The sequence below is a fragment of the Triticum urartu genome, chromosome 1 (assembly GCF_003073215.2).
Source record: "Triticum urartu cultivar G1812 chromosome 1, Tu2.1, whole genome shotgun sequence".
NCBI lineage: Eukaryota > Viridiplantae > Streptophyta > Magnoliopsida > Poales > Poaceae > Triticum > Triticum urartu.
In genome coordinates, this window is record NC_053022.1 from 509,890,271 (window position 1) to 509,917,692 (window position 27,422).

Here is a 27,422-nt window from a genome sequence, read left to right on the forward strand (position 1 = left end):
TTGCATTTGTAAGTATAACAATAAAGCATATATATCATCAAATTACTACAGTCATTATAACATACCATTTCATGCCGATGGACCATGGTACTTGTCAGGCGGGTCACGAATGGTACCCTAACAAAGTCATCACGTGGCGGAATTATGTCCCATAGGTTGCACACCTCCTCCTCGCTTAGCCTCATTCTTTGAGATACAATGGCTTCATGAAGTGGGTTCTCATCATCTTCATCGAGTGGGTCCCCATTATCTTCATCATCTTCATCATCTTTGTCATCTTCATCATCTTCCACCAGGTTGAGATAAATGACAGCCAGCTTGGGTCTTTTTGCTCTGAAGGAGAAGTTGATCAACTCACCACCAGTAAGACGCATGTGGGCGAGCAAACGGGCCCATCCATCTCCTCCAATCTGCGACATATTGCGTCCTTTCTCGACCTCCATAGTGTACGGCCCCCAGGAGCCTTAAATGTCACAGTGTTTCCTGTCAGCTTGTTGAATTTCAGCCTCACATTGCATGGGACGATCTGTGTAAAAAAACAAAATGACACAATGCAGTAATGCCAACACTAAAAATAAAATAGTTTTTACATTTCATCTAATTTCTTACCGCCACATGACAAAAACTCGGCTGGAAGTAGATGCCGAACAGCTTCCCAGTTGCAAGGTTGCTGGCGCACCTTGACTTGCACAGTCGACATAGTGGTGGTGGTGGCGGCACCATTTTCCTAAAGCAATATGAGCAAAGGATTAACGATCCACTTCACAGGAAAGAAAAACAGTAGCAGTGATATTTTTGGTTCTTCCGCAAGAAGCAATTTTATGGACAATTATAAGGGTACCAAATAAGGGTACCACCTAACAAGACATTTCATCTATTTTGGCCCCTATTGCCTAAGATAATTGATTAAAAAAAACAAGTGGCAAATTTAACTAAATTGGCACCTACATTTTGCCAAAAAATAACTTATTACAAAAAAAACAAAAGCATCTACCTATCCATGTACAGAAAAAATAACAATAAAATGGTGCATACTAAATCAACTAAATCAACTAGCCTACTAAATCCACTAGCATGCTAAATCAACTAAATCAAAATGTTCTAAATCAACTAGCCTACTAAATCTACTAAATCAACTAGCCTACTAAATCAAAATGTTCTAAATCAACTAGCTTACTAAATCAACTAAATCAAAATGTTCTAAATCAACTAGCCTACTAAATCAACTAAATCATATCAACTAAATCAAAATGTTGCATATGAACTAGCCTACTAAATCAAAATGTAGCAGGGAGGAGGGAGAAGGAGGGGCGACTCGAGGAGGGAGAAGAGAGTAGGACGAAGGAGGAAGGTGGAGCGAGGAGGGGCCGGCCGGTGGCGAGTCGGGGGAGGACGGAGGAGGAGTTGACGGCGGCACAGAGGGAAGAGGGGTAGGCGACGGCGGCTGGCGGGGGTGCCGGCGGCCGGCGGGGGAGGACCGGCGTGCGTGCGGGGGGGGGGGGGGGGGGGGGGGGGGGGGGGGGGGGGGGGGGGGGGGGGGGGGGGGGGGGGGGGGGGGGGGGGGGGGGGGGGTGGAGGGGGAATGCGTGTGAGTGTGAGTGTGGATCGGATAGAGGAGAGAGTGAGGGCCGGGTTGGAGATAGCTAGTTTTAGTAGTAGCGCTCTAAAGGCAAAGGCGCTACTGCTAAACTACCTAGCAGTAGCGCGGTCCGAATAAAAGCAATGCTGCTAGAACTAGCTTCGCGGCGGGGTCGTGGGAATTATAGCAGTAGCGCAGCTTAGAGGAGGCGCGCTGCTGCTATGTCTATTTCAGCAGCGAGTACTGTTGGAGCGCGCTACTGCTACATTGCAGCAGCGCCTTATTGTAAAACTCGCTCCTGGTAAGATCTTGTGTATAAGCTTTTCCCTCGTAGTGCATGGAGCAATCAAAAATTATAGATACGTTGGAGACGTATCAGTTACTTCCAATTCATGCCATAGGAGGGCACATCCTAGTTAAAAACAAATGGGAATACAATGTTTCTTGTTAACCTGGGACATGTAACAATGGATGCATGCACAACGTAATATAATTAGTCAAATCAAGTAGCAGCATAACATTTTAGCACATCAAAACAACATAATAAAAGAAAACACCATAATTATCAGTTCTTGTCTAATCTTGGCGGGGCATAATGTCACAATTGTTACATAGCATATATTGATCCTAAATAAGAGTACATGGAGCAGTAATGCCATAATCTAGCTCCAGATAGTCCCTTATAGGACATGATCCATTAAAAAATCTAGCAGTACACATCTGACACTTTCAACCAACTATCTGTAAGTGATGCCTCTACAAATACCCAATCTCACCATAAGCATTCCTATACTAAAAAAGGAAATCCCAACATAAACACCATTAGAGGAAAATGTGGAGAACATACATGATATTTTAATTTGGCTGCTTCCATAGCATTTGCCTGCCTGCAAACAACATATAGCGAAGAATAAAATTCCACATATATACAACTATCTTAATATAAATCAAACCTAAGAAATGGTAGATGGAAGATCATAAACATAGCTATCTGAATTTATATCAAACCTGACAGAGGTGGCTGATGAAGATGAGCAACATGACTCACTAAGGCGTCATCCATTGACTAGTTTCATAGAAGATCAACAGTGGTGCAACCTGCAGCTGATTCCTGATTAGCCGAGCAGGCGACCATGATGGTGCAGTGCCGACGGAGAGGACTTGAAATTCGCCATGTACGGTACATGTAATACCAACAGGAGATACACGTCGACGGCTATGATTTTTTAGGGCCAGAAACTAAAAACAGCTTGATGTGGTGAGGATGAAGCGAATGGGGAAGATGAGGAGGAGGCAAACTCAATCAGGGGCGTTGGCACCAAATAGGCAAATACCAGAGATGATGGCCGATGGTAATGGAGCTGCTCCACTTCTCAATGGGGATAGTTATCTTCCTGTTCTTCTATGGCGTAGATGGGCGGTCCGCATGCGCTGAAGGCAGACAGCCGACGGTGCGTCGTTTCTTCTGGGTAACCGGGCGATGGTGGCAGTCACTCTTAAAGAGGTCTCCGAGGTTGAGCGTGTCGAGGCTGCAGGGCTGCACCTCCTGGCGGCGGATCTGACGGGGCACCTGGATCCGTGGAGAGCAGGCAGAGAAGCTCAATCCTTTTCTGTCGGAGGTGGCGGTGTTCACGCACAAGATCTGGGTGGGGACCCGTCCGAGTTGAGGGCGGCACCTGCTCTGCCAAGATGGACCGATGGGCTTCTTCTTTTATCACTTTTATTTATTACACTGATTCAATGGTAGTGGAAGACAGAACATGCCCGCTTCAACTAATTACCAGAATTTCATGACATGATTCGTGGAAAAAATTGCTGAGGTGGCATGCTGCTGATGTGGATAGTGTGCATGTCAAGAGAAATAAGTTAGTGGGGATGAGCTATTTAGGTATTATAGATATGTTTTATGGCTTTGCACTTATTGTCAATCGATTTTTCATGTTGGATCCTGAATGTGAAAATGATGTCTATAGCATAGAAGTTAAAGGTCTTGAGAAGACTGATAATAACACTAAAATGTGGCACTGCTATCTTGGTCACATCAGAAAGAAATGAATGCAAAAGCTTCATAAATATGGAGTATTAACGTATTTTGATATTGAATCATTTGACACATGCGAGGCTTGCTTGATGGGTAAGCTGAGACCCCATACACGGGTCATCCTTAACGGGCGGGTGAATTATTGGAAATAATACATAGTGATATAGGTGGTCTGATGAGCACACCGGCACGCAGTGGATGCTTATACTTTGTAACCTTCGCTGATGCTTTTAATAAATATGGTAATATTTACTTAATGGAACATAAGTCCGAGACCTTTGAAAAGTTTAGAGAATTCTAGAACGAAGTTGATGATCACCGTGAGAAGAAGATAAAGTTTCAATGATCATAGCACAGAGGCGAATATCAAAGTCATGAGTTTAACAAACATCTAAGTGATCGTGGATTTGTTTTGGAATATACTCCTCCCGGAACTCCACAAAGAAATGACGTGTCTAAAAGGTGTAGCCAAACCATGTTGACATGGTGAGGTCAATGCTGTCTCTTACTGATTTGCCTTTATAATTTGGGAGATATGCACTCGAAACAGCAACATACACACTAAACAGAGCATCGTATAAGTCTGTTGAGTTGACACCATATGAGTTATGGAATAGGAAGGAACCCAATTTTTCACATAGATTTGGGATTGTGAAACTTATGTGAAGCATTTACAACCAAATAAACTCCATGCTAAATCAGAAAAATGTTAATTTGTAGGTTATCCCAAATAAACTATTGGGTATTCCTTCTACCGCCCGTCTGATGACAAATTGTTTCTTGCACGCGCTGGACACTTTCTTGAGAAAGAGTTTCTAGCTAAACAAGTGAGTGGGAGGATAGTACAGCTTGATGAGATTGCTGAACCTCCAGTGGAAGTAAGCTGGACTAACGAACCGGAAATTGTTTTGGAAATTGTATGCACAATTGAACCAGAATTTACTACACCAGTTGTATAAAATCTAGTTAAGCATGTAACTGATACGTCTCCAACGTATCTATAATTTTTTATTGTTCCATGCTATTATATTATCTGTTTTGGATGTTTAATGGGCTTTACTGTGCACTTTTATGTTATTTTTGGGACTAACCTATTAACCGAAGGCCCAGTGCAAATTGTTGTTTTTTTGCCTATTTCAGTGTTTCACAGAAAAGGAATATCAAATGGAATCCAAACGGAATGAAACCTTCGTGAGGATCTTTTTTGGAACAGATGCAATCCAGGAGACTTGGAGTGGATGTCAAGGAAGCAGCAAGGAAGCCACGAGGCAGGAGGGCGCGCCCCCACCCTTGTGGGCCCCTCACAGCTCCACCGACCTACTTCTTTCGCCTATATATACTCTTATACCCTGATACCTTTGTGGAGAGCCACGAAACACCTTTTCCACTGCCGCAACCTTCTGTACCCATGAGATCCCATCTTGGGGCATTTTCCGGCGCTCCGCCGGAGGGGGATTCGATCACGGAGGTCTTATACATCAACACCATAGCCTCTCCGATGATGTGTGAGTAGTTTACCACAGACCTTCGGGTCCATAGTTATTAGCTAGATGGCTTCTTCTCTCTCTTTGGATATCAATACCAAGTTCTCCTTGATCTTCTTGGAGATCTATTCGATGTAATTCTTTTTGCAGTGTGTTTGTCGAGATCTGATGAATTGTGGATTTGTGATGAAGATCATCTATGAACAATATTTGATTCTTCTCTGAATTCTTATCTACAGGATTTAATATCTTTGCAAGTCTCTTTGAATTATCAGTTTGGTTTGGCCTACTAGATTGATCTTTCTTGCAATGGGAGAAGTGCTTAGCTTTGGGTTCAATCTTGCGGTGTCCTTTCCCAGTGACAGCAGGGGCAGCAAGGCACGTATTGTATTGTTGCCATCGAGGGTAAAAAGATCGGGTTTATATCATATTGCTTGAGTTTATCCCTCTACATCATGTCATCTTGCCTAATGCGTTACTCTGTTCTTATGAACTTAATACTGTAGATGCATGCTGGTTAGCGGTCGATGTGTGGAGTAATAGTAGTAGATGCAGAATCATTTCGGTCTACTTGTCACCGATGTGATGCATATGTTTATGAGCATGCCTAAATATTCTCATAACTATGCGCTTTTCTATCAATTGCTCGACAGTAATTTGATCACCCATCATAATTTTTGCTATCTTGAGAGAAGCCACTAGTGAAACCTATGGCCCCCGGGTCTATTTTACATCATATTAGTCTCCCGTCAACTAGCTATCTCTGTCGCCGTTTACTTTGCAACCTTAACTTTCCAATCTATACAAGAAAAATACCAAAAATATTTATCTTATTATCTTTATCAGATCTCACTTTTGCAAGTGGCCGTGAAGGGATTTACAACCCCTTTATCACGTTGGTTGCAAGGTTCTTGATTGATTGTGCAGGTACTAGGAGACTTGTGTGTAGTCTTCTACTAGATTAATACCTTGGTTCTCAAAAACTGAGGGAAATACTTATGCTAGTTTGCTGCATCACCCTTGGGAAAACCAACGCATGCTCAAGAGGTAGCAAGAAGGATTTCGGGTGCCGTTGCCGGGGAGATCTACGCCAAGTCAAGACATACCAAGTACCCATCACAAACTCTTATCCCTCACATTACATTATTTTGCCATTTTCCTCTCATTTTCCTCTCCCCACTTCACATTTGCTGTTTTATTCGCCCTTTTTTGTTCACCTATTTTCGCTTGCTTCTCTTATGCTTGTGTGTTGGATTGATTGTTTGTCACGATGGCTCAAGATAATACTAAATTGTGTGACTTTTCCAATACCAACAATAATGATTTTATTAGCACTTTGATTGCTCCTACTACCGATGCTGAATCTTGTGAAATCAATACCGCTTTGTTGAATCTTGTTATGAAAGATCAGTTTTCTGGCCTTCCTAGTGAAGATGCCGCTACCCATCTGAACAACTTCATTGACTTGTGTGATATGCAAAAGAAGAAAGATGTGGATAATGATATTGTTCAATTGAAGCTATTTACATTTTCGCTTAGAGATCGTGTTAAAACTTGGTTCTCTTCTTTGCCTAAAAATAGTATTGATTCATGAAATAAATTCAAAGATGCTTTTGTCTCTAAGTATTTTCCTTCCACTAAGATCATCTCTCTTAGAACGATATTATGAATTTTAAGCAACTTGAGCATGAGCATGTTACACAAGCTTGGGAGAGGATGAAATCAAGGTAGTCAGAGTCGGGATTTGGAGTCGGATCGATTTTCCTTAGACAGAATCGAGTCATAGTATCGAGTCGTGGAATCGAGGATTCTACTAGATTTACTCAAATAAGATATTTTATATCCACGGAAGAAATTTATATGGGTTCTATAGAGTTTTGACACTAAATATAGAGCAAAGACGTACACATCAATGCTAGTTCTATTCCACTTCTTTCTATGGCTAACCTACTATTAGCTTGGATGTATGGAACATATATGAGTGACAAATATATAGAACTTTGAAATCTTCGACGCACGAAATTTACTTACGGGTTTTTTGGAATATGTTAATAGCCGATCACTTGTATATCCACCCTGTAGTGCTTAACCTTGAAGGGTCTTGCTCTCCTTCTTCAATTAATCTTGATGCATCCTCCTTCCCACGCCAATTCCATTTGTCGACAAGTCTGATCCTCAATTTTGATCTAGGTTTTGAGAGCGAGATCAAAGGTGTCGGCGCCTGAGCATTTGGGCTTTGGGGGGGGGGAATAAAGGGCCATGAGGCATATGAAAATGGTTTGGATGATGGCATACTATTCTCCTACAACTAAACAAACGGCTTAGATAAATTAGTAGAATCAGACATAGTCCATACCATAGTCGGGATTCTATAGTTTTGTACAAGATTCTATGATTTGGATTGCGACTCAACATGGATTCTACCTGATCTGGATTCATAGTGGGACTTGGAACGACATGGTTCCATAGGGTCGTGAAGTCGTAGGGTTCTAGGAGTCGAGTCGGGATTCTGACTACCTTGGATGAAATTAATGATACATAATTGCCCTACACATGGTTTGAAATTATGGATGATTATACAAAAAATTTATGTTGGATTGAATTCTGCTTCTAGAAATCTTTTAGATTTGGCCGCGGGAGGCACTTTTATGGAAATAACTTTAGGAGAAGCTACTAAACTCCTAGATAATATTATAGTTAATTATTCTCAATGGCACACCGAAAGATCTACTAGTAAAAAGGTTCATGCGATAGAAGATATTAATGTTTTGAGTGGAAAGATGGATGAACTTATGAAATTGTTTGCTAATAAGAGTGCTTCTTCTGATCCTAATGATATGCCTTTTGTCTACTTGGATTGAAAATAATAATGAATCTATGGATGTGAATTTTTTTGGTAGGAGAAATTTTGGTAATAACGCGTATAGAGGAAATTTTAATTCTAGCCCATTCCCTAGTAATTCCTCTAAAAATTATGGTAATTCGTACAAAAACTCTTATGGAAATTTTAATAAGATGCACTCTTATTTTGAGACTAGTGTTAAAGAAAATTTATGATTTCTCAAAAGAATTTCAATGCTTTGCTTGAAGAAAAATTGCCTAAGATTGATGAGTTGGCTAGGAACATGGATAGAATTTCTCTTGATGTTGATTCTTTGAAACTTAGATCTATTTCACCTAAGCATGATATCAATGAGTCTCTGAAAGCTATGATAATTTCCATTGATGAGTGCAAAGAAAGAACCGCTAGGATGCGTGCTAAAAAAGATTGCTTTGTGAAAGCGTGTTCTTCTAGTTTTCATGATAATAATAATGAAGATCTAAAACTGATTGATGTGTCTCCTATCACAATCTTTGTTTTCTAATATGAATCTTGATAAATATGGGACTGAATATGAGTCAACTTTAGTTAAAAGGCGTCCCAATGATTCAGAGTTTTTAGATCTTGATGCAAAAATTGGTAAAAGTGGGATTGAAGAGGTCAAAACTTTACATAGCAATGAACCCACTATTTTGGATTTCAAGGAATTTAATTATGATAATTGTTCTTTAATAGATTGTATTTCCTTGTTGCAATTCATGTTAAATTCTCCTCATACTTATAGTCAAAATAAAGTTTTTACCAAACATATCGTTGATGCTTTAATGCAATCCTATGAAGAAAAGCTTGAATTGGAAGTTTTTATCCCTAGAAAAATTTATGATGAGTGGGAACCTACTATTAAAATTAATATAAAAAATCATGAATGTTATGCTTTATGTGATTTGGGTGCTAGTGTCTCCACGATTCCCAAAACTTTGTGTGATGTGCTAGGTTTCCGTGAATTTGATGATTGTTCTTTAAATTTGCATCTTGCGGATTCCACCATTAAGAAACCTATGGGAAGGATTAATGATGTTCTTATTGTTGCAAATAGGAATTATGTGTCTGTAGATTTTATTGTTCTTGATATAGATTGCAATCCTACATGTCTTATTATTCTTGGTAGACCTTTCCTTAGAACGATTGGTGCAATTATTGATATGAAAGAAGGAAATATTAGATTCCAATTTCCATTAAGGAAAGGCATGTAACAATTTCCTAGGAATAAAGTTAAATTACCTTATGAATCTACTATGAGGGCCACTTATGGATTGCATACCAAAGATGACAATACCTAGATATATTCTTGTTTTTATGCCTAGCTAGGGGCGTTAAACGATAGCGCTTGTTGGGAGGCAACCCAATTTTATTTTTGTTCCTTACTTTTTGTTCCTGTTTAGTAATAAATAAATCATCTATCCTCTTTTATGATTGTGTTTTTGTGTTTTAGTTAGTGTTTGTGCCGAGTAAAGCCTTTAGGATCTTCTTGGATGATTGTTGTTTGATCTTGCTGAAAAAAGTATGTGCTCACGGCAATAATTTTCATTTTTTACGAGAGAGTGATAAAATACCAATTCCAACTGCAGTAGATCAATATGCAAATTATTTAGGACATCCTAATTTCGCAGAATTTGTGGAGTTACATAAGTATTCGAAACTTACAGATTACTACAGACTGTTCTGTTTTTAATAGATTCTGTTTTTCGTGTGTTGTTTGCTTATTTTGATGAATCTATGGATAGTATCGGGGGGTACGAACCATGGAGAAGTTGGAATACAGTAGGTTTAACACCAATATAAATAAATAATGAGTTCATTACAGTACCTTGAAGTGGTGGTTTGTTTTCTTATACTAACGGAGCTCATGAGATTTTCTGTTGAAGTTTTGTGTTGTGAAGTTTTCAAGTTTTGGGTAAAGATTTGATGGTTTTTGGAATAAGGAGTGGCAAGAGCCTAAGCTTGGGATGCCCATGGCACCCCAAGGGAAAATTCAAGGACAACCAAAAGCCTAAGCTTGGGGATGCCCCGGAAGTCATCCCCTCTTTCGTCTTCGTCTATCGGTAACTTTACTTGAGGCTATATTTTTATTCACCACATGATATGTGTTTTGCTTGGAGCGTCTTGTACGATTTGAGTCTTTGATTTTTAGTTTACCACAATCATCCTTGCTGTACACACCTTTTGGGAGAGACCTACTAACATGCAAGATGGTAATATAAGAGTCATGCTATTTGAGTAGTTGTGAATTTGAGAAATACTTGTGTTAGAGTTTGCAAGTCCCGTAGCATGTACGTATGGTAAACGTTGTGTGATGACACGTCTCCAACGTATCTATAATTTTTGATTGTTCCATGCTATTATATTATCTGTTTTGGATGTTTAATGGGCTTTAATTTACCTTTTATATTATTTTTGGGACTAACCTACTAACCAAAGGCCCTGAGAAAATTGTTTTTTTTTTCCTATTTCAGTGTTCCGCAGAAAAGAAATATCAAACGGAGTCCAAACAGAATGAAACCTTCGGGAGAGTTAATTTTTGGAACAAACGTGATCCAGGAGACTTGGAGTGGACGTCAAGAAAGAAGCAAGGAGGCCACGAGGCAGGGAGGCACGCCCAGGGGGGTAGGTGCGCCCCCAACCTCGTGGGCCCCTCGCAGCTCCACCGATGTACTTCTTCCTCCTATATATACCCATATACCCTGAAAACATCCAGGAGCACCACGAAACCCTATTTCCACCACAGAAACCTTCTATACTTGTGAGATCCCATCTTGGGGCCTTTTCCGGTGCTCTGCCGGAGAGGGAATCGATCACGGAGGGCTTCTACGTCAACACCATAGCCTCTCTGATGATGTGTGAGTAGTTTACCACAGACCTTCGGGTCCATAGTTATTAGCTAGATGGCTTATTTTCTCTCTTTGGATCTCAATACAAAGTTCTCCTCGATTCTCTTGAAGATCTACTCGATGTAATTCTTTTTGCGGTGTGTTTGTCGAGATCCGTTGAATTTTGGGTTGATAACCCACAAGTATAGGGGATCGCAACAGTTTTCGAGGGTATAGTATTCAATCCAAATTTATTGATTTGACACAAGGGGAGCCAAAGAATATTCTCAAGTACTAGCAGTTGAGTTGTCAATTCAACCACACCTGGAAACTTAATATCTCCAGCAAAGTGTTTAGTAGCAAAGTAATATGATAGTAGTGGTAATGGTAGCAAAAGTAATATTTTTGGTTTTATAGTGATTGTAACAGTACCAACGGAAAAGTAAATAAACGAAGAACAATATATGAAAAGCTCGTAGGCATTGGATCGGTGATGGAGAATTATGTCGGATGTGATCGATCATGCAACAGTTATAACATAGGGTGACACAGAACTAGCTCCAGTTCATCAATGTAATGTAGGCATGTATTCCGAATATAGTCATACGTGCTTATGCAAAAGAACTTGCATGACATCTTTTGTCCTACCCTCTCGTGGCAGCGGGGTCCTATTGGAAACTAAGGGATATTAAGGCCTCCTTTTAAAAGAGTACTAGACCAAAGCATTAACACATAGTGAATACATGAACTCCTCAAACTACGGTCACCACCGGTAAGTATCCCGATTATTCACATATACACATAATAGGTGATTATAGACTTGCAAGACAAGATCAAGAACTCACATATATTCATGAAAACATAATAGGTTCAGATCTGAAATCATGGCACTCGGGCCCTAGTGACAAGCATTAAGCATAGCAAAGTCATAGCAACATCAATCTCAGAACATAGTGGATACTAGGATCAAACCCTAACAAAACTAACTCGATTACATGATAAATCTCATCCAACCCATCACCGTCCAACAAACCTACGATGGAATTACTCACGCACGGCGGTGAGCATCATGAAATTGGTGATGGAGGAAGGTTGATGATGACGATGGCGACGGATTCCCCTCTCCGGAGCTCCGAACGAACTCCAGATCAGCCCTCCCGAGAGAGTTTAGGGCTTGGCGGCGGCTCCGTATCGTAAAAGGCGATGAATCCTTCTCCCTGATTCCCCCCCGAAAGTGAATATATGGAGTTGGAGTAGAGGTCGGTGGAGCGCCAGGGGGCCCACGAGGCGGGGGGCGCGCCCAAGGGGGGTTGGCGCGCCCCCACCCTTGTGGACAGGGTGTGGGCCCCCTGGCCTTGATTCTTTCGCCAATATTTTTTATATACTACAAAAATAATCTCCGTTGATTTTCAGGTCATTCCGAGAACATTTATTTCTGCACAAAAATAACACCATGGCAATTCTGCTGAAAACAGCGTTAGTCCGGATTAGTTCCATTCAAATCATGCAAGTTAGAGTCCAAAACAAGGGCAAAAGTGTTTGGAAAAGTAGATACGTTGGAGAGGTATCAACTCCCCCAAGCTTAAACCTTTGCTTGTCCTCAAGCAATTCAGTTAATAAATTGAAAGTGATAAAGAAAAACTTTTACAAACTCTTTTTGCTCTTGTTGTTGTAAATATGAAAAGATAGCATTCAAGTTTTCAGCAAAGATTATGAACTAACCATATTCACAATAACACTTAGGTCCCATGTTTACTCATATCAATGGCATAATCAACTAGCGAGCAATAATAATAAATCTCGGATGACAACACTTTCTCAAAATAATCATAATATGATATAACAAGATGGTATCTCACTAGCCCTTTCTGAGACCGCAAAACATAAATGTAGAGCAACTTTAAAGATCAAGGACTGACTAGACATTGTAATTCATGGCAAAAGAGATCCAGTCATACTCAATGTAAACTAACAGTAATGGATGCAAATGACAGCGGTGCTCTCCAACTGGTGCTTCTTGATAAGAGGATGATGACTCAACATAAAAGTAAATGGATAGGCCCTTCACAGAGGGAAGCAGGGATTTGTAGAGGTGCCAGAGCTCGATTTTGAAATAGAGATGAATAATATTTTGAGTGGTATACTTTCATTGTCAACATAACAACCGAGAGATCTCGATATCTTCCATGCTACACACATTATAGGTGGTTCCCAAGCAGAATGGTAAAGTTTATACTCCCCTGCTACCTCTTGAGCACATCGTTGGTTTTCCCCGAAGAGGAAGGGATGATGCAGCAAAGTAGCGTAAGTATTTCCATTGGTTTTTGCGAACCAAGGTATCAATCCAGTAGGAGGCTACGCGCGAGTCCCTCGTACCTGCACAAAACAAATAAATCCTCGCAACCAACGCGAATAGGGGTTGTCAATCCCTACACGACCACTTACGAGAGTGAGATCTGATAGATATGATATGATAATATTTTTGGTATTTTTGTGATAAAGATGCAAAGTAAAATAAAGGAAAAGTAAAAAGCAAAGGAAATAACTAAGTAGTAGGAGATTAATATGATGAAGATAGACCCGGGGGCCATAGGTTTCACTAGTGGCTTCTCTCGAGAGCATAAGTATTCTACGGTGGGTGAACAAATTACTGTTGAGCAATTGACAGAATTGAGCATAGTTATGAGAATATCTAGGTATGATCATGTATATAGGCATGACGTCCAAGACAAGTAGACCGACTCCTGCTTGCATCTACTACTATTACTCCACTCATCGACCGCTATCCAGCATGCATCTAGAGTATTAAGTCAAAAACAGAGTAACGCCTTAAGCAAGATGACATGATGTATAGGGATAGACTCATGCAATATGATGAAAACCCCATCTTGTTATCCTCGATGGCAACAATACAATACGTGCCTTGCTGCCCCTACTCCTACTGTCACTGGGAAAGGACACCACAAGATTGAACCCAAAGCTAAGCACTTCTCCCATTGCAAGAAAGATCAATCTAGTATGCCAAACCAAACTGATAATTCGAAGAGACTTGCAAAGATAACCAATCATACATAAAAGAATTCAGAGAAGATTCAAATATTGTTCATAGATAGACTTGATCATAAACCCACAATTCATCGGTCTCAACAAACACACTGCAAAAAGAAGATTACATCGAATAGTTCTCCACAAGAGAGGGGGAGAACATTGTATTGAGATCCAAAAAGAGAGAAGAAGCCATCTAGCTAATAACTATGGACCCGTAGGTCTGAGGTAAACTACTCACACTTCATCGGAGGGGCTATGGTGTTGATGTAGAAGCCCTCGGTGATCGATGCCCCCTCCGGCGGAGCTCCGGAACAGGCCCCAAGATGGGATCTCATGGATATAGAAAGTTGCGGCAGTGGAATTAGGATTTTGGCTCCGTCTCTGATCATTTGGGGGTACGTAGGTATATATAGGAGGAAGGAGTATGTCGGTGGAGCAACAGGGGGCCCATGAGGGTGGAGGGCGCGCCTGGGGGGATAGGCGCGGCCCCTACCTCGTGGCCTCCTCTTCTGTGTCTTGACGTAGGGTCCAAGTCTCCTGGGTCTTGTTCGTTGAGAAAATCACGTTCCCGAAGGTTTCGTTCTGTTTGGACTCCGTTTGATATTCCTTTTCTTCGAAACCCTAAAACAGGCAAAAAACAGCAATTCTGGGCTGGGCCTCCTGTTAATAGGTTAGTCCCAAAAATAATATAAAAGTGGATAATAAAGCCCAATAATGTCCAAAACAGATAATAATATAGCATGGAGCAATCAAAAATTATAGATATGTTGGAGATGTATCAAGCATCCCCAAGCTTAATTCCTGCTCGTCCTCGAGTAGGTAAATGATAAAAACAGAATTTTTGATGCGGAGTGCTACTTGGCATAATTTTAGTGTAATTCTTATTGACATAAAAATAATAATACTTCAAGCATAGTAACTAAGAAATTATGTCTTCTCAAAATAACATGGCCAAAGAAAGTTCATCCCTACAAAATCATATAGTTTAGTCATGTTTCATTTTCGTCACACAAGAATGCTCTCATCATGCACAACCCCGATGACAAGCCAAGCAATTGTTTCATACTTTAGTAATCTCAAACCTATAAACTTTCGCGCAATATATGAGCGCGAGCCATGGACATAGCACTATGGGTGGAATAGAATATAATGAGGGGGTTATGTGGAGAAGACAAAAAAGGAGAAAGTCTCGCATCAACGAGGCTAATCAATGGGCTATGGAGATGCCCACCGATTGATGTTAATGTAAGGAATAGGGATTGCCATGCAACGGATGCACTAGAGCTATAAATGTATGAAAGCTCAACAAAAGGAACTAAGTGGGTGTGCATCCAACTTGCTTGCTCACGAAGACCTAGGGCAGTTGAGGAGGCCCATTGTTGGAATATACAAGCCAAGTTCTATAATGAAAAATTCCCACTAGTATATGAAAATGACAAAACAAGAGACTCTCTATCATGAAGATTACGGTGCTACTTTGAAGCACAAGTGTGGCAAAGGATAGTAACATGGTCCCTTCTCTCTTTTTCTCTCATTTTTTGGGCCTTCTCTTTTTTTATATATGGCCTTTCTCCTTTTTTTTTCTTTTTTTATAATTCCTCACTTGGGACATTGCTCTAGAAAATGATGATCATCACACTTCTATTTATTTACATCTCAATGATTACAACTTGATACTAGAACAAAATATGACTCTATATGAATGCCTCCGGCGGTGTACCGGGATATGCAATGGACCAAGAGTGACATGTATGAAAGAATTATGAATGGTGGCTTTGCCACAAATACTATGTCAACTACATGATCATGCTAAGCAATATGACAATAATGAATGTGTCATGATAAACGGAATGGTGGAAAGTTGCATGGCAATATATCTCGGAATGGCTATGGAAATGCCATAATAGGTAGGTATGGTGGCTGTTTTGAGGAAGATATAAGGAGGTTTATGTGTGAAAGAGCGTATCATATCACGGGGTTTGGATGCACCGGCAAAGTTTGCGCCAACTCTCAATGTGAGAAAGGGCAGTGCACGGTACCGAAGAGGCTAGCAAGGATGGAAGGGTGAGAGTGCGTATAATCCATGGACTCAACATTAGTCATAAAGAACTCACATACTTATTGCAAAAATCTACAAGTCATCAAAAACCTCGGCACTACGCGCATGCTCCTAGGGGGATAGATTGGTAGGAAAAGACCATCGCTCGTCGCCGACCGCCACTCATAAGGAAGGCAATCAAATGACACCTCATGTTTCAAATTTGTTACATAACATTTACCATACGTGCATGCTACGAGACTTGCAAACTTCAACACAAGTATTTCTCAATTTCACAACTACTCAACTAGCACGACTTTGATATTATTACCTCCATATCTCAAAACAATCATCAAGCATCAAACTTCTCTTAGTATTCAAAACACTCATAAGAAAATTTTATTGTTCTTGAATACCTAACATATTAGGATTTTAAGCAAACTGCCATGCTATTTAGGACTCTCAAAATAATCTAAGTGAAGCATGAGAGATCAATAGTTTCTATAAAACAAATCCACCACCATGCTATAAAAGATATAAGTGAAGTACTAGAGCAACACTATTAGGGAAAAGGCTAACAGCAGCGCGGGTTTTAGGTGTATCACTAGCGCACGGACCGGCGCTACCAATAAGGCGCTACAACTAACACATAGCAATAGCGCGTGCTTAGTGGAAGCTTGCTACTGCTAATAGCTATAGCGCGCTTCTTCCGTGTGCGCTACTGCTACTACCGCGCTGCTGCTAACTTTTCTCCACTCGCTACTGCTAATTTTAGTAGTTTTTTGTTTTTTTCGGCATATTTGTTTTTATTTGAATAGGCTTTATAGAAGAATCTTTAGCACATACAAATGTCATCATGATACACATACAAATGCCTGCGAGACCACATATGTAATCATAGCATATACATACAAATATTCTCATCATAATCATAATCCAACACAAAGTGGTCTCTCGTCATCATCTCGAAAATAGTGATACAAGTCTCGATTACTTGCAAATACATCGTCATCTATCTAAACAATGATATACGCGAGAAGAGCTATCACTTTGAGTACATGAGTTCGTATCCCTTTCTCGCATTAGCGTGAACCTAAACTAACTACTGCCTGTCACTCAGAAACCGGAAACCGGTACACCTGGGCCTGACACTCCGGCCACTTGTCGTATATATACTCCTAGCGTAGCATTTCTTTGCCATCTATGATCTATGCACTTGCATCGTCACATGAGTCGATGATATGCAACATATATAGTTGAGCAACAGAAAGAGATGGACTTGGCAAAAATAGAAACAACATATCATAAGCATAAATAACAAAGTTCATCGTACCCCAAAATGCGCTAACTAGAGTGATTTTCGCTAGTCGAGGAGGAGGACGGTTTAATTACATCACAAATAAAGTTTCACCATGCATAACTCAAAGTTTTGTCATACAGAAAGTATGGACTAAACGGACACATTGTCATATATCGACAATCACTCCAACATGTCGTTCCATCCATCCAAGTCAGGGAGATAGTCCATGAGCTTAGTGAAAGGCTTCATGTCGAGACGCTGAGAGGCTATCCATGTTCGGACATCTTCCCGCGACATTTGTGCTTCTCCGTAGAACATCCCTGTTTTTCCGACGACCTCCTTCATGATGATTTGGGCAAGTTCGCGTTGGATGTTATAGAACTCAGCTCGAAGTCGATGATCCTCAATATCTCCTATGTCCTTTGCCCATTGCAGAATATGGGCACCGCCGAATCTAGGTGACATGCGAAGGTTCTGGTGATCCCGTCTGTACTCCAGCATGTGGTGTAGGACATAGAATCCATCATTAAGAGAATCGTTCGGTTGCTGGATGCAACAGAAGTCGGTCTTATGGCCGAAGGCGGCCCCGCCGCCCCTTGTCTTCTTGTCCCTAACCTCTCCACCCCTTGTTTGGTAGTAAAACATAGCACTGTCGAGAACATCCTTGATGTGGGTGTAATCCTTTTTGTGAATGTTCTTCGACGAGTCCAAGTAAAGAGCGTGGGAGAATCGGGGGTAGAGGATGATGAGGACGGCGCGCCCGCCGCTGCACAAAATAAGTACACCTGAAATTAATTAGCCTCCACCGTGCAAATGAATGATTGAAATTGAAGGAAGGATAGCAGCGTGGATGACTTACACGGGATGATAAGGTACGAGAATCGCCTCCTTGTCCTTATTGGTGAGCATGAAAGTGACGATGTAATCCCTCGCGTATTCACGGTGCTTTGCGCAGACTCCCAAGAAGCCCTCGTGCATGTAGTACGGGTCAGCGACACAGATATTAGATATTTGCTGAACCCCGATGATGTAGTTCATGCACAAGGCATAAAGGCGGACAAACATAAAATCCAGCTTCTTCACGTGAAACATGTCGAATATGTAATCGAATCGGAGGAAGAACTTATCCGGGGGGAAGCTGTCGACGTACGACATTTGCCGCGGAACGTTAACCACGTAGAGTGGGTATCCTGGATCTTTCGAGGTGATGAGGCCTTTCTCTACCCATAGCACATCGTCATGAAGTCTCATTAGATCGCCGAATCTGGCCCGTAGCGCTGTTGCAGGTAGGATTGATTGACCAGGGATATGCCATTTATCCGCATCGGGGATATCTATACGGTCCTGAAGCCGAGGCTGCTGAGGCGGCTGGATCATAGAATCAGCTTTTTTGCCTTTCCTCGCTCTCTTCCTAGACTTCTTTACTACCGGAAGGTCGTCCATAATACGTTGAGACAACAATTCAGGCACCGACTCGTGACGCTCAAACCCTGAGGAGGCGCCAGTATAGACATACTGTTCAGCGCCATCGTCATCCTCATCCTCATCCATGGCGACGTCATCAGCGACTAATGGAGCCTCCTCCTTACCACATACGCTATCACCCAACCCGACACCCGACGCTAATTGGGTAGGTGGGGTGTTGATGTTCATACCTTGCTGAGGCTGCGTGCTCGTGGGTGTGCTCCCGGCCGCCTCCAGACGAAGCAGACTCTTTGGCCACAACAGCACCCACCCATTGCAACAATCACCAAGGCGCCGCTGTGTCTCGTCGTCATCCCCCGCTAGTATTGGAGGAGGCAAATTCTCGTGGCCCGGTTTGACACTGGCCACAGAAACCTTGAAGACGTTCGGGGGGATCGGCCGGCTGTGGAACAATGGTTCCTTCGGCTTCATTATCGTCGCCTTCCCCACGTCCACCTTTTGGTCGCCGATGGTGTACAATATGGTGCACGGGGTTTCGTCGGCCTGCAAAGAAAAGTCTGCAACGTGAGACATCCGAAAGGCAACGAAAACGGGGGATTATACATTTATATTGAAGGGGGCCGGTGTGACAGATATCGTGAGGGCGTCGAGCTCAGCCAAAGATGAAGCACCACCGAGCACGTCCGGTGCGGGAGTAGGTGCGGGAGCCGGTGCGGGAGCCGGTGCGGGAGCCGATGCGGGGCAGGTGTGGGAGCAAGTGCGGGAGCCGGTGCGGGAGCAGGTGCTGGTGCAATGCTAGTCGAGCTGCTCCCCAAGAAGTTGGCAAGGGGAAAGTCCTCTGCATTTTTTTTTCTGGATTTTGCCTTGTCCAAGTGATAATGCCCGTCACCAAGGAAGTAGACAAATCTGCAACCACCTGTTTTGCGGCAGCTACCGCTGTTGCGACTGTTTGAGATGATTTCTTCTCAACCGCAATCTGAACCTTCTTGTCGATGTTTTCTTCAGTTAACCTCCGTCTTTCCTTTCTCTCCTCTGTGGTCTCACGGTAGTACTTCTTCCACATGGCGCCGTCTCCGACACCGTGCATGCGTCCATACGACAGTCGAGTATCCATCGGTTGTCGTTTCAATATGTTCAACGCCCGATTGAATGGAGTGTCCACTTGGGCCTCGCCAATGCCTCAGACGGCGAGTCGCTTTCGGCCGCAATCTGGTGCTGCTCTCTCTGCAAAAGGCACAAGGATCGTTTACAAATATGACTAACGTGTGCAGTCGAATTGATCGGAAACTAAAAATACCATCAGTCTCATGAACTCCTTAAGGACCGGTGTTGTCTCGTAAACCTTGTTCACTGGGTCCCAATGGTGTCAGGCCCTGAGGACGTCATGCTCCTGCGGGACGGTGAAATCCGCCAAGGGGTCTGGGATGCCAAGACTCGCGGCTTCCGCGTCCTCCTTGGCCCATTTGGACCTCTTTCCGCTGTAACCACGGCTTCCGAGGTGGTGGCTCTCAATGTTCCTCTCTTGAAGCCCCTTCATGTACTGAGACTTCTTTTGGCAGCTTTGGCCTCGCAAGCCTCCTGGAATATTTGAAACTGCTCTTCCGTGATTGTCGGAGTATCCTTTACAATCTCGGAGTAGGGTTCCTTCTTGTCGATGATCTTTGCTTTCACTCAATTTTTCCAGGCGTCCAACGCGTTGCTAAACTTGGTCTTGGCGTGTTTGTTTATCTTCTTCATTGTCGGGTCCTCATCTAGATCTTCATAATCCTTCTCATTCCGGCCCGGGAACAAGAATATCTGGTGAAACTTCTTTAGGAGGGAGCTCCTCATATTTTCTATCTTCGGTAGTTTCTCATCGTTGATGGTGGTGGTTGTCCGTACGATGCAACCTATTTGATTGCCGTAGCATCGACGCGCTTCCTCGGGTGCCTTTGGCTCAAAATTGCCGTCGTCCACCTCCGTGACCACCAGTCTAGTAGTCTTGAGTTTGTTAGGAAGCCGTTGCCTCTTTGCTTTCTGTTCTACACCGGCTCCGCTCCCCGAGGCAGCGCCGGTCTCAGTCTCAGCGCCGGTCACGATGCCGGTCTGAGTCTCAGCGCCGATCTCAGTCTTAGCACCGGTCTCAGTATTAGCGTCGGTCTCGATGCCGGTCTGAGTCTTAGCGCCGGTCTCAGTCTCAGCACTGGTCTGCGTGTCGGTCTCAGTCCCCGATGCCACCGGTTGATCGTCGGCAAGGCTAAGAAATTCGTCTGCCGCCCAGTAGACATCGTCGCAATCACCAGAACCCTGTCCTTCATCCTTGCTAGCCATGTTTCCTACGATTAAATCTAGTAAATTAATTCTAGACCTAATAAAATGAATAATGACATACAAAAGGCCTATGTTCTGTAGGAACGTTGACTCCTTCCTGGTGCGGCAAATCCCGGGCACTCAATATGTCCTAGTTTGTAGCACAAGTCATGCCGAAATTCAAGGAAAATTTCGGCATGACCTTTGCTAAAAAGTGGACAAATCGAGAACCTGAAATTTGCCAGAACGGAAATGAATCAACATTCCGGCAAAACATATATAGGCCACTCAGCTTCATTCAAACAACAAAGCCACTTGGGCACAAACAACATGACCACTTCAATGAAAAGATATAATCAACAATAAAAGTCTAGGAAGGGATCATCTTTAAAATAAAACTTGCCTAAATAACCTAGATAATTAACCTAATTAAACTAGTTAACCTGACTAGTTCTCTGTCAAAGCCCTAACTAAATTTTTGCACTAACCTAGGTAATTAACCTAATTAAACTAGTTAACCTAACTACTTCTCTGTCAAAGCCCTAACTAAATTTTTGCCCTAACCTAGATAATTAACATAATTAAACTAGCTAACCTATGCATGAGAGAGAGGAGGGGTGGGGGCTTACAAAGGATGGCTCCGGTGGTGGCGAGGGAGGCAGGGGCGTCTCCGGTGACGGCGAGGGAGGCAGTTGTGGCGAGGGAGGATCCGGTGGCGTCGACGGTGGCTCCGGTGGCGTTGATGAGGCCACGCGGCTCCATGGCGTTGGGGGCGACTCCGGTTGCGTCGACGGCGCACAACTCTGGTGGCTCCGGGGGCATCGACGTCGGCAGGAGACGGCCGCGAAGTGGGGCGACGGCGAATCGGGGAGACGACGGCGGGGTGGGTCGAGAGATTTGGGGGGCAAGTGGTGGCCGGGGGGGGGGGGCGGTTTTTTGGTTAAGTCAAAACTAGCGGTAGCGCGTTTCACAGAACGCGCTATAGCTAAGGTAGCTATAGCGCTTTTTCCAAAATGCGCTACTGCTATACATATGTAATTTTCTCTCTTTTTTATTTCCTTTTCTGTTTCTATAGCGGGGGTCCTGGAAATGCGCTGCAGCTACGTTAGCTATAGCGCCTCTTACTAACACATGCTACAGCTAAGCCTTTCTCTGTTTTTTCGCTTTTTCATTTATTTTGCTTTACATTTTATTTTTTTTCTTTCTCCTTTTTCTATTTCTTTCATTTTCATTTTCATTTACTTTTCTATTTGTTTTTCATTTTATTTTATTTCCATTAGCAGTAGCGCTGTTACAGGGAAATGCGCTGCTACTCATGCCCTAGCGGTAGCGCGCTTCCTGCAAGGCCGCTACTGCTATGCGTAGCCCATCGTTCCAGCAATGGGAATATTAGTAGTAGCACTTTTATGGGCACAAGCGCTACTGCTAGAATCGTATCTGCAGCGCGGTTTATTCTGAACCGCTACTGCTATCTAGCACTAGCGCCCTTTTTTAACCCGCGCTGTTGCTAAATTTCTGTGTATAAGGTTTTCCCTAGTAGTGCAAAACTATATAACTCAAAAGATATAAGTGAAGCACATAGAGTATTCTAACAAATTCCAAATCATGTATGGCTCTCTCAAAAGGTGTGTACAGCAAGGATTGTAAGTGCATCTAGTGTCACCCCTAGTTGGTTTTGGAGTATTGACGACAAACCTGGTTGAGGGACTAATGTGTTTGTGAGAATTGCAGGATAACACAGGTAGAAGTCCCTCATTGATTCGGTTTTCCTACCAGAGATGGCCCCTAAAAATGTATGAAGACATTGAAGTCAAAGGTGGTATGTGAAGACATTCACATTGAAGACTATGACAAGAGAAGACATCGTGTGAAGACTAAGGAGCGCGAAGACTTAGCAGTTTCGTCGTTCTTTGTTTTTCTTTGATGAGTCATAGGAACTACCGTACTGTTAAGTGGGGTCCAAGAGAACCAGTCAGACTGACTGAAGTGATGCTTAACCAAAATCCTATGTCTTTGAGTGAAGACTATGAGAGGAAACCTTATTTAGAGTTCGATAAGTCAGCTTTGCTTATAGCCCAAGTAAAGTTGCCGTGTGTGTTTGAAATCTGACCGTTGGAACACGTGTCAGTTCCTTAGTGACCCAGGGTCATTTCGGACAAATCAGGTAGGGTTGCCTAGTGGCTATAAATAGCCCACCCCCTACAACCATAAACAGTTGGCTACTCAGAGTTAGTGCACGGCTTTTGTCGTTTGAGAGCAACCCACCTTGAAGCCTTTGAGAGAGAATTCCTTGCGAGGATAAAGCCCTAAACACCCAGAGCCAAAGAGTGTTAGGCATCACTTAAGTCTTCCTGTCTGTGTGATCTGAAGACTTATTACACTTGAGGACTGTGAATCCTCCAGCCAGTTAGGCGTCACGTTCTGAGCATCCAAGAGTCATTGTGGATTGCCGGTGAACGAAGTCTGTGAAGGTTTGGAAGTCTACCTTGAAGACTTACCAGAGTGATTGGGCGAGGACTGGGTGTCCTTAGCTCAAGGGGAATAAGGTGAAGACGCGGTCTTTTGAGTTGAATCTCAGCCTCCCTAGCCAGATGTATAGTTGTCACAGCAACTGGAACTGGTCCAACAAATCATTGTCTTCAACGATTCACTGGTTTCATCCTTCCCTTTACTTTACTTACTGTTGGCCCTGGTGAAGTCATTGTATGATTGCATTATCTTTTGTCTTCACTGAGTGACTACTTGTTCTAATTGGCTTCACACTATCTTCCTACCTGATCTATACTGCCTAGCTGCTATTAGTCATTGTGCTTTCACTTCATTGAATACTTGACTATGGCTTTCTTAGTGTAGTCTACCTTCCGCTGCATGGCAATAGGTTTATTTCTATCGTTTGTCTTCGAAACTTCCATGTTTTGAAGACTTCCATAAAAATCGCCTATTCACCCCCCCTCTAGTCGATCACTAGCACTTTCAAGGATGATTGTGGTAAACTAAAAAGTAAAGACTCAAATAATACAAGACGCTCCAAGAAAAACACATATCATGTGGCGAATAAAAATATAGCTCCAAGTAAAGTTACCGATAGAAGTAGACGAAAGAGGGGATGCCTTCCGGGGAATCCCCAAGATTTGTCTTTTAGGTGTCCTTAGATTATCTTGGGGGTGCCATGGGCATCCCCAAGCTTAGGCTCTTGCCACTCCTTGTTCCATAATCCATCAAATCTTTACCCAAAACTTGAAAACTTCACAACACAAAACTCAAAGTAGAAAATCTCGTGAGCTCCGTTAGTGAAAGAAAACAAAAGTCCACTTCAAGGTACTGTAATGAACTCATTCTTTATTTATATTGGTGTTATACCCACTATATTCCAACTTCTCTATGGTTTATAAACTATTTTACTAGCCATAGATTCATCAAAATAAGCAAACAACACTCGAAAAACAGAATCTGTCAAAAACAGAACAGTCTGTAGTAATCTGTAGCTAGCACAAGATCTGGAACACCAACAATTCTAAAATAAATTTCTGGACGCGAGGAATTTATATATTAATCATCTGCAAGAAGAATTAAGTAAATATCACTTTCCAAATAAAAATGGCAGCAGTTCTCGTGAGCGCTAAAGTTTCTGTTTTTTACAGCAAGTGTAACAAGACTTTCCCCAAGTCTTCCTAACGGTTCTACTTGGCACAAACACTAATTAAACACAAAAAACACAACCAAAACAGGGGCTAGATAAATTATTTATTACTAAACAGGATAAAAAATCAAGGAATAAAAATAAAATTGGGTTGCCTCCCAACAAGCGCTATCGTTTAACGCCCCTAGCTAGGCATAACAAGCAAGGATAGATCTAGGTATTGCCATCTTTGGTAGGAAATTCTTCAATGAGGCATCTACCATCTTTAGGAATTTCTTCCTTTTTATTGATTATCAAATTTTTAGGCACAAGATCAAAAAAATCATTTGTAATGAATGGTTCCTTAATGATAGCAAAAAGATTGGGATGAACACTTATAGATTTTAGATACGCAGTTTCCTTACTAGAGGATTCACCCTTATTTTTAGGAACATACATAAGCTTGAGTATTCTATAGTCTCACCTAAATAGCTTGGCGTAATCATGGTCATAGCTGTTTCCTGTGTGAAATTGTTATCCGCTCACAATTCCACACAACATACGAGCCGGAAGCATAAGTTAAAGCCTCATTAACTATGGGTTCCTTCTCTTTAATATTTTTCAAAGTGACTCCTACTTTAGATCCATATTGAGAGATTCGGTTGTGAATCTTTTTATCCAAATTTTCAATTAACTCTACGGTAGCAACCTTATTTTCAATAATTTCAAGCCTTTGCATTACATGCTCCAAAGTAAATACAGTTCCATTAACCAAAAGAGGGGGTGAGCCAAAACAAATCTATCATAGCATTATAAGAATCAAAAGTGTGGCTACCCAAGAAATTCCCTCCGGTAATGGTATCAAGGAGATATCTAAACCAAGGAGCAACGCCTACATAAAAATTGCGAAGAAGAACGGAAGTAGATTGCTTCCTGGTAGATCTATTTTGAGCATTGCAAATTCTATACCAAGCATTTTTTATATTTTATCCCTCCCTTTGCTTAAAATTTAGAACTTCATTCTAGGGAGACAACAGAGAATATAAGGGACTAGCCATAACGACAAGCAAACGAACTAACACACAAGCAAACAAAAAGCAAACGGGCAAAAAGAGGCAAATAGAGAAAGAGAGGGAGGATAGAGAGAGAGAAAGAGTGAATAAAACGGCAAGGGTGAAGTGGGGGAGAGGAAAACGAGAGGCAAATGGCAAATAATGTAATGCGGGAGATAAGGGTATGTGATGGGTACTTTGAATATTGACTTTTGCGTAGGCCTCCCCGACAACAGCGCCAAAAATCCTTCTTGCTACCTCTTGAGCACTGCGTTGGTTTTCCCCGAAGAGGAAGGGATGATGCAGCAAAGTAGCGTAAGTATTTCCCTCAGTTTTTGAGAACCAAGGTATCAATCCAGTAGGAGGCTACGCATGAGTCCCTCGTACATGCACAAAACAAATAAATCCTCGCAACCAACGCGAATAGGGGTAATCAATCCCTACAGGCCACTTACGAGAGTGAGATCTGATAGATATGATAAGATAACTTTTTTGGTATTTTTGTGATAAAGATGCAAAGTAAAATAAAGGAAAAGTAAAAAAGCAAAGGAAATAACTAAGTAGTAGGAGATTAATATGATGAAGATAGACCAGGGGGCCATATGTTTCACTAGTGGCTTCTCTCGAGACAATAAGTATTCTACGGTGGGTGAACAAATTACTGTTGAGCAATTGACAGAATTGAGCATAGTTATGAGAATATCTAGGTATGATCATGTATATAGGCATCATGTCCGAGACAAGTAGACCAACTCCTGCCTGCATCTACTACTATTACTCCACTCATCGACCGATATCCAGCATGCATCTAGAGTATTAAGTCAAAAACAGAGTAACGCCTTAAGCAAGATGACATGATGTAGAGGGATAGACTCATGCAATATGATGGAAACCCCATCTTGTTATCCTCGATGGCAACAATACAATACGTGCCTTGCTGCCCTTACTGTCACTGGGAAAGGACACCGCAAGATTGAACCCAAAGCTAAGCACTTCTCCCATTGCAAGAAAGATCAATCTAGTAGGCCAAACCAAACTGATAATTCGAAGAGACTTGCAAAGATAACCAATCATACATAAAAGAATTCAGAGAAGATTCAAATATTGTTCATAGATAGAGTTGATCATAAACCCACAATTCATCGGTCTCAACAAACACACCGGAGAAAGAAGATTACATCGAATAGTTCTCCACAAGAGAGGGGGAGAACATTGTATTGAGATCCAAAAAGAGAGAAGAAGCCATCTAGCTAATAACTATGGACCCGTAGGTCTGAGGTAAACTACTCACACTTCATCGGAGGGGCTATGGTGATGATGTAGAAGCCCTCGGTGATCGATGCCCCCTCCGGCGGAGCTCCGGAACAGGCCCCAAGATGGGATCTCATGGATATAGAAAGTTGCGGCGGTGGAATTAGGGTTTTGACTCCGTCTCTGATCATTTGGGGGTACGTAGGTATATATAGGAGGAAGGAGTACGTCGGTGGAGCAATAGGGGCCCACGAGGGTGGAGGGCGTGCCTGGGGGGATAGGCGCGCCCCCTACCTCGTGGCCTGCTCTTTTGTGTCTTGACGTAGGGTCCAAGTCTCCTGGTTCTTGTTCGTTGAGAAAATCACGTTCCCGAAGGTTTCATTCCGTTTGGATTCCGTTTGATATTCCTTTTCTTCGAAACCCTAAAACAGGCAAAAACAGCAATTCTGGGCTGGGCCTCCGGTTAATAGGTTAGTCCCAAAAATAATATAAAAGTGGATAATAAAGCCCAATAATGTCCAAAACAGTAGATAATATAGCATGGATCAATCAAAAATTATAGATACGTTGGAGACGTATCATCCCCCACCACCAACAAGCATCAATCC